The sequence below is a fragment of the Canis aureus genome, chromosome 10, assembly GCF_053574225.1.
Source record: "Canis aureus isolate CA01 chromosome 10, VMU_Caureus_v.1.0, whole genome shotgun sequence".
Taxonomy (NCBI): Eukaryota; Metazoa; Chordata; class Mammalia; order Carnivora; family Canidae; genus Canis; species Canis aureus.
The window spans coordinates 37938688-37947639 of NC_135620.1; positions in this window are offsets into that span (position 1 = coordinate 37938688).

The following is an 8952-nucleotide window of genomic DNA, read 5'->3' on the forward strand; positions in this document are numbered from 1 at the left end:
TCAATGAAATGTCAAACTCCAATGCCCAACTTCTTAGGTTTGAATCCCAACTCTGCCACAGGCTGCTTGTGTGGTTTTGGCCAAATTAGGTAACTTCCCTGTGCCTCAGTTTCCTCATCTGTAAAGGACAGAATAAGACTCCTGTCTCCTAGGACTGTTTGAAGGACTAAATTAATTGAAATACAGCATGATTCCTTATACATAGGGAATACTCTGGAGGGGTATAGCTATTCTTTTTCTTTATTATTATTATTATTATTATTATTCAAACCTGAGTTTCTTCTTTGACCCAAAGACCATTATGTATATCAGGTGGTAAATCTGTTTGAATAATAGATGGTTTTTGCATATGGATTTTGTTGGACTTTCTTCATTCATATACTACCTAGATGGGTATCTGTTGTAGGCTTAGTGGCTTGTAAATACAAAAGTAGAAATTTGGAGCACAAATAAATATCGCCCATGTCTCACCAGCTGGTGATTACACACACACACACACACACACACACACACACACAGAGCTCTGATTGTGAATCCCACATAAATTCAGGTAAGAAACTTTAAATTGGGCCTCCTTTTTCTTCAGGGAGTCCAAGAAATTTGCCTAAACCTATAATCTGTCAATTGACTTCCATGGGCACCAGGGGCCCACACTCCCCTCCTCTCCTGCCCTGGCTCCCCTAGGGCTGCCTCAAAGGGCCCTGCTACTCCTGGGACCAGGAGCATCTCCAAGGGTCTCACCTCCCACCCAGCTGCTGGCTCTAATGCAGCATAGCAGACCCACCCAGAAAACAGGGGTACAGAGACCTCGCCAGCCACAACACCACCCAGGCTCCAAGCAGTGGGTCTGTGCCCAGAGACTCACAGACCTTCCCAGCAGAACAATTCTCTCATGCTCTGGCTCTCATTCCTCTAGTCATGGGTTCAAACCCTGTCCACCAGACCAGACTCAAAAATAGTTGTTCCTGCCATTCTAGCCAACTGTTCCCTTTCCTCCTGTCTGCTTTCTCTATTTGTTACTAAAAAAAGGAAATAAAGAGAGAGAGAGAGAGAGAGAGAGAGAGTTCCCCCATGTAATTAGAGGAATGGTCATGAGTAGGGGGTGAAGAGTGGGCCTGTCTGCACCAGCAGCAGCTGGGACCCAGTTTGGCCAGCAAAACGCTCTATCCCTGTGCTGTCAGAGAACTGTCACCTTAACACTCCATGACAGAGAGATGTAGTCGGTCAGGCCTTTAAAGGATTAGGCCACACTGATCCCTTCAATACATAGCTATTGATCACTTACTGGGTGCCTGGCATCAGGCCAGTGCCAGGGGTACTGTAATGAATAAACACAGCATTTAGCCTAACTCACAATTTCCAATGAAGTGAAACACAGATGAATTCAAACACATTTTTTTTCTCTTTTCCATTGAAACATCTATGATATGCTATCACATTTGGATAAGACACATTCCCAGCCTGGACCCTCCAACTCCCTCCATAGGGAATAGAAAGATAAACATTCTTTTATTTGCAGTTGACATGGTTTTATTTTCATGAACTAGGAGTGGCTTTAATAGACAACAGGCCCTGCTCTCCAGTGACTGCCAAAAAGAACTACAGAACATCTTTTCCAAAACCATGTCTCTGAACACTTAACTCACCCAGAGTTCACTATCCTATGCAGCAGTTACAGTTGGGTTTATAACATAGCCGGACGTATTTGATACCTTCTAATGTAAATCTCCAGGATACTGCTCTAAGAACCCAGTTCCCAGGTGGTCATCTAGTAGTATTCCTCCAAAATAAAGAAAAAACCTCTAGGAGAGGCCGTGTAACTCATCTGAAAAAAGACTAAAATATTTTGGGAAGAGTTTCAGCAACAGTGACCGGAACCAAAATGGAGAAGTCTAACCACCCTCCATTAATCAGAATATCCTCTACCTCTAGGAATTTTGGTTAATTGCAGTTTTATTGTACTCTTGAGGATCTGTAGTAATCCACTTGATCTGGAATGCAAATGGCCCAGAGGACACAGTGTCGTCCAGCAAATCCCCACGGGGCCTGCTTCAATGTCTGAGTGTAGCATTTTTCACTTTTTGGTATAAATCCCCAAATAACTGGAAGAAAGAACCCCAACAGATATTTGTCCACGAGCACAGGAAAAGATGCTCAACCTCCCTAATCATTAGGGAAAAGCAAGTCAAACCATAGTAAAGCATCACCTTACACCCGTTAGGATAGCTACTATTAAAAACAACAGCAACAAGAGAAAAATCACACATTGGTGAGGATGTAGAGAAATTGCAACCCTTGTACCCAGTTGGTGGGAATGTAAAATAGAAGTGACTATTGAAAGCACATGGCAGTTCCTCCAAAAATTAGAAATAGAATTGCCATAGGATCCAAAAATGATCTATCAGTTCCTCCAAAAATTAGAAATAGAATTGCCATATGACCCAAAAATGACACTTCAGGATATGCACCCCCCAAAATAGAAATTAGGGTCTCAAAGAGATATTTGTAAACCCATGTTCATAGCGGCATTATAGCCTAAAAGTAGAGGCAAGCCAAATGTGTATCCATGAATGACCAGATAAACAAAATGTTTATACATACAGTGGAATATTATTCGGCCTCAAGAAGAAATGGCATTCTGATACAAGCTATAACCTGGACGGGCCGTGAAGACATTAGGCTAAGTGGAATAAGCCAGGAGCAAAAGGATCGAAACTGTGTGGATCCATTTCTGTGAGGTACCTGGAACAGTCAAATTCATGCAGACAAAATAGAATGGTGGTTACCAGGGCCTGGGTGAGGTGGAAGAGGGGAGTTACTGTTTAGTAAGTCCGGAATTTCAGGTGGAGAAGATGGAAAAAAGTTCAGGAGGTGGACAGTGGTGATGGTGCACAACAGTGTGAATGTACTGAATGTCACTGAATTGTGCGCTTAAAAATGATTAAAACGATACATTTTATGTTACCTATATTTTACTACAGTAAAAAAAAATAATAATAATTTTAAAAAAGGATGTTCCTAGAATGTCACTTGTGTGTATGTGCAAGAGTGACCGCAGGCCAATTTTTCCCTTCTGAATCTTAATCCCTGGCCTGTTTGTGCCGGAGCAGGATCTTGGCCATAGCCTCCATTCCCACTGCTCGCTAAGGAGAATCTGATTAAGTGGCATCGCTGTATCCACATATGATTTACAAAAATAATAGTTTATCTTTACCATCAGTACTGGTTGTGGCTGCACATTGAATAGGAGTCACTTAGGAAGGTTCCAGCTGGCCTTCCTCAAAAGGTAAAGAAAATCCAACATTTTTAAGGTTTCTCTAATCTTTTGTTGTTTCAAGTGAATGCTTCCTCTAAAGGACTATTTCAGCATTTCTGGGATCTATTAAGAAGAGCATAATGAATGTTACAGAACCAGCCAACTTAAAAAAAAAAAAAAAAAAAAAGACAGAGAGAGAGAGAGAGAGAGAAGAAAATATTGCCGACTTGCAGAAATCCCCCCCCCCTTTATACCGAAGGAGCCATATCTTCATGCCATAATAAATGCAAACTTGGAAAGGCTCACAAACCCGCCTGCCTCTTCAGCTAATGACAGCCTCAATTATGAGGCCTAATCCTGCATTCCTGACACTCCCCTTATCCCTGCATAACTTCCAGGGGAGTCAAAGGGCCCTCAGCCCTGGCCCTGGCAGGGAGACATTAGTTATGCAGGAGCAGTGCCTGGGGCGTGCTGGCAAATTTAAGGGTCTGTTCATATAACAACACACACTTGGAAGCCTTAAATCCTCATGCTTTGACTCTTCACCTTATACTGAAATAAAAAGCCACAGTAACTCCATTAAAAAATATAAAATTCCTCCACAGGAAATGAACACTAGTTTGCTTCTAATTTATATCGGTTTTAGGTTTCTCCTTCCCCACCCCCTTTTTACTTTTAATGTTAGGGTCCAGCACTATGGAAAATATTTTCCTCCAGGAAAAGCATAAACAGGAGCATCATGCTCCATCTTTGCATTTTATTTACCAAACCGGGCAAAACAGCTTTGATTTGCTGGCTCTCGCTGCCAGTAAATGAGTGGGAATCCCGTGCAAATACACCCATAGGCCACTCCCTCAAAGTCGCCCTGTGAGGACATCTAAAGACCTCCTGCTAATGGAGAAGTGGCCTTGCTTTGTATAAACTAATCATCCTTCCAGCTACATTCATAAGGAGACTATAACTCATTTTCATCCTAGGCACACACTGTGTATTATCAGTGTCCTAATTAATCCCAGGCAATTCAGGGGGCAGGTTACTACTTCCAATTTTCCTCACTGCTCCTCATGCCAGAGACTTCGGCAAACAGAGGGTCATGCTCTGTGTCCTGCAGGCACGGCCCTGGGTCCCAGCCCGGAGCCCACTCCACCCCAGACGCCCTCCCTCCGGATGAAAGAAGCCCTGGGAACTGGTGCACCCCCGCTGATCTCTGAGGCGGTGGGGCTTCCTCATGGGAGAAAGAACCTGGGGTCAGCAGACATCCGGCAAGCCTGCTTAATGGACAAAGTCAACAGGAGCCTCCCTAGGGTCGGAAAATAAAGTCAGGGCCTTGGTACACTGAGCACAGCTGGGTCTGTGCTCGGGCAGCTAACACTTCCCCACTACCTCCTCCTCACACCCACCTTGTCCCTCCTGGGGTGGGGGTGGGGATGGAGGTGGCTCCAGACAACCCAACCACCCCCCACTGGCCGACCACCACCACCAGCAGGCTGCTAGCTGTTCAAAGTCATGATCTTGGGCTGAGTGTTCAAAGCCCTCCACCACACATGCAAAATCATAATCCTAGGGCCTCTGAAGACATAATCCCCCAAACACGAGATTCTTAGTTTTGCTGAAAAAGTAGCTTCTCTTCCTCTTCTCACCTCCCTGGTTTTGAGTCCAAAAAGGCATGTGCTCAACTGTGAACATGGGCACCTTCTATAAACACCTTCAAAAAAAGACCAGCTCCCTCAACTCCTGGGGCCCTTACTTCTCTTGATGCATTTGAAAGACCATTAGGTGGAGCACCTGGGTGACTCAGTCGGTTAAGCATTTGCCTTTGGCTCAGGTCATGGTTCCAGAGTCCTAGGATAGAGTCTTGGAATTGAGCCATGCATCAGGCTCCCTGCTTCTCTCCATCCCCACCCCCTCCTCATGCTCTCCCTCTTGTCCACTCTCTCTCAAATAAGTAAATAAAATCTTTAAAAAAAAGAAAAAAGAAAGAACCCTAAGCTTCGGGTCTGGAGACCCGTGTTCAAGTCCTAACTCTCCTATGAACCTGATTGGTGGTACTTAAAACTTCCCAATCCTTGATTTTCTCATTTTTAAAGTGGGGAGGATAGTACTTGTACTGGCTCCTTCCTTTGCAGGGTACTGTGAAACAATAATCCTTCCTGGATTCATAAGCTTCTCTTCTAAGGAGTCAATAATGTCAGAGTTCCAAAGCACAGGAGCTGTGACCACCTTCTGCTTTCATCCCCCACCCCCCCATAGGGAAGCTAATCCACCCCAGCATTGATGATGTCAGCACTATGCTCAGTGGGCCGTGGGTACCATTTTAGGCTTCCTGTGCTCATGTGTATTATCTCTCTGTGCACCTGCAGTTCTTCAGTGAGCAGCGCTCAGGCTATGAGAGCTGCTTTGCCTGTAGGTCAAAGGGGGAAAGAGCTGAGGTTTGGGTACCCCCCCAACCAGTGAGGCTCTTTCTCTGTGGGTTGAGGTATAACTTACTGTCGCAGAGCTCCCCTTGGATGTCAGGCTGATCCTGTCCTCTGCAGTGTGTGGCCCTAGATCACCCTGTTGCTCAGCTGCTCCTTCCCTGCTTGTATCTTGCCCCCTCCTTCCCTTTGCAGATTCCTGAGGAGCACTTACCAAGTAACTTGCACACCACCTCTCATCTCACTGTCTGTTTCTAGGGACCTCCTCCAGTAATATATCTCCAGCCAGACTTCACTCAACTCCAGACCCACAAATCTAAGTATCTCCTTAACTCCTCTTGAGTGTCTTAATGGCATCCCAAGGTCAACAACATACTCAAACCAGATCTCATGGTCTTCCCATGTCCTCGAGCCTGGATGCCTTTCAGTGTTCCCCAACTCAATGAATCTCACCCCTTTCACCCTCCCAACCACTTCACAATGTAGAATCCTAGGACTCTCCCTAGAACTGTCCTTCCCTCTGAACCTACCTCTTGCTCTGCCCACCCCACCCACCCCTGCCATACAGGCCATCTTCAAGCTCCTATTGATTTTATTTCCTTACGAATGTACCTAAAGTCTACAAAACTCCCCCCCATCAACTTCTACCATCACCCTGTCCAGGCCACCATCGACTCTTTTCCAGATACCTGCAATTCCCTCTGATAGACTTAACATACTTTCCTTCCAGTTTCCAACTTCAGGGATTGTTCCAAAACACTCATTGAATCACAGGACTTCCCTACATGAAACTCTTCCATAGACCTCTGTGCTGCTAAGCACAAAACACCTCACCATGGCCACCAGGCCCTTCGTGATACAAGCTTGCCCCTCTTTTCACTCCAGTGTGGGGCATTTGCCTCTTCTGTTTCTTCCACCCAGACTGCACCTTGGCCTTCCCTTCTGCACCTTGGCCACTCTGTCCAGGCCTTCAATTCAGCCTGAGCATCACTTTCTCAAGGTAACTCCAACCAATTTCAGATTCTCTATTTCAGGTTCCTGCAGCACCACTGTACCTCTTCTTAATACTTGCCACAGTTGCAAGGTGTTGCAGTCAAGGGATCACAAACACGCATCTGTGTGACCAGGTGACTCAGCTACTCAATTCTCTCTGGGTTTCACCACTGTGTCCTTGGTGACACCCAGCAGACACTCCATGAACATTGTCATAGCCAAACTTAGAAGCTTACAAACTCCAGACCAGAGTCTGGAGGGACGTAGAAGGGGGTATTTCCTTCAGTACAAGCAGGGGCAGTATCTGTTCTGTCCTTGAGATCTTCCTGTGACTGCTCTGCCTCAAGCCCATGGGACCTGAGAAGTCAGAGGATTATGCTATGAAATAAGAGCTGTGCTCACCTAGGAGGGAGGCCTGCGACAGATCGAAGGTACCAATTCCAAAATGTCAAGCTGGTATTACCCCCTTCTTAAAAGAGGAGAATACAAGCAAACTAAATGTTTAATCATCTAACTGCCTTTTTTTTCTTTTTTTCCAATTTCTCCAATTAAAAGGGGAAAGAAGCCACTGTGGAGTGCCTGCCAATAGCCAAACTTGAAGCCTACATATTCTTACCATGGCTCCATGAGGTCTTGTTCACCCTATTCTACAGAAGAGGAGACTGAGAAGCTAAATATCTTACCTGAAATCACAGGATGTGTGTGAAGATGGGCAAGGCTCTCAGGGCAGGCCCTCTTGCAGGCCATGTCCCACTTCTGGCCACACAGTGCTCCACCTGAACATCCGTACTGCTGTCTGGTTTCATTTGTTGGGAAAAATGTTCATCTGGGAACATCCCCTATTCCTAAACAAAGTCTGATTGCTTCTGCTTTATTTCTTGGTGCAAATCATCAGAAAGGCTTTTCTTCTGATCCAGCCGGTACCATATTTTGAAATGTATTCAAAAGTAGAGACGTTGTGGGAAACAAGGACCAGGAATTATTTACTTTGGTGAAGCCCTGAAGCTAGCAGATTCTCTCTAAGCACTTGGAAAATAAAATGGGACTTCTTTCTCGTTGGACTATTGTGTGAAGCTGAAGTATTAGAAGTTTCTTGTTCTACTTATTTTCCTCTGTCAGTATTCACCTGGTTTTCCAGACCAAGAGCTTGACTTATCTTATGAAAATGAAAACACTATCTTTGAAAGCACAAAAATTAAGCTTTTCTCTTTAATTGCTGCATGACCCAATCACAATTATTGTAGTTTGGGAATGAAATGGAATAAATTTCAAAGAGGGCCAATGCTTTTGAACAGGGAAGCAAATCCACATGCCTTCATTTTTCCCCCATCTGCTAGACGAAACCTGGGCAGCCCAAGGTAAGCAACACTTCTGAAGCCGATTCTTTACCTGGGACTTCGAGGCAATGACCACAGCCTCAGAATCCAGATATAAGAACTTGCCCTTCCTGCTCCTCTTGGAATCCATTTTATATTTCCACAAATGTTGCATGTTTTGCATTTCTTTGTCACGAGGCTTGTCTTGATTTCATGATTCTTTAACTCTACTCAGATTGAGGAGTCAAAGGAAAAGAAATCAAATTCTCAGCCTTGGGCAGAGCTCTGATAATAATAACACTCACAGCCAGCATTTTGACAATTCTGTGCAGTTTATGCAATGCTTTAATACATGAACTTTGGGGCCGAGGCTTTTTGTCTTCCTTCTGGAATGTTCTATCCAGATCTTCCTTCTCTTCATTCAGAGCTCAACTCAATGTCATCTTCCTTGACTACCCCTATGAGCAGATCTTTTATATAGCTGTGCATTTTTCCCAAAGCCCTCAACGCTCTCTGAGATAACCTTGTCTTTTTGTTTTCCTTGCTGGATACCTCTTTCCACACTAGAATGTCAGCCCCACAAGGACAGGGATTTGCTTTATTACTCTTGCCTCCCGAGGGCCAAAAACAGTGCTTGGCACATTAGAAACACTCAGGATTTTTCCTTGTATTGATGGATGAGTGAACAACTTCTCTTGAGCATTGTGGTCCTGAAAGTAGTTATCTTCATTTTAAAGATGAGAGACCCACATCTCTGTGAGATTAAGACATCAGTCTGGAGCCACATGACCCGCCTGTGGCAGAATCATAACTTGAACCGAGGTCTTCTCCTCTTGTCTGGAATCTTCTGATGGGAAGGGAAGTGAACTTTTACCCAAAATTGGGTCATGCTGGGTGCTCTGAAAAGCAAGTTCCCCATCAGGGGTCATTAAAGATCCATAATTTGGAGTATAAAAGACCTGACAAAATCCTG